A 365-nucleotide genomic window follows, 5' to 3' on the forward strand; every position below is an offset into this window, starting at 1 on the left:
GGATGAGGACGAGGATGAGGATAAGGATGAGGATGATGATGGGATGAGGACGAGCATGAGGATGAGGATTGGATGAGGAAAAGAATGAGAATGAGGATAGGATGAGGACGAGAATGAGGATGAGGATAGGATGAGGATAAGGGTAGGTTGAGGTCGAGGATGAGGACTAGGATGATGATAGGATGAGGATGAGAATGAGGATATGGAGGACGATAGGAGGAGGATGAGAATGAGAATAAGGATAGGATGAGGATGAGGATGAGGACGAGGATAGGATGAGGATGAGGACGAGGATAGGATGAGGAGTAGTGATGACAACCTCAAGGGGCTGCCTTAGAATTATAGGATCGTTTAGCTTGAAATTA

The sequence above is a fragment of the Lupinus angustifolius genome, chromosome LG03, assembly GCF_001865875.1.
Source record: "Lupinus angustifolius cultivar Tanjil chromosome LG03, LupAngTanjil_v1.0, whole genome shotgun sequence".
In the NCBI taxonomy this organism is placed as follows: domain Eukaryota; kingdom Viridiplantae; phylum Streptophyta; class Magnoliopsida; order Fabales; family Fabaceae; genus Lupinus; species Lupinus angustifolius.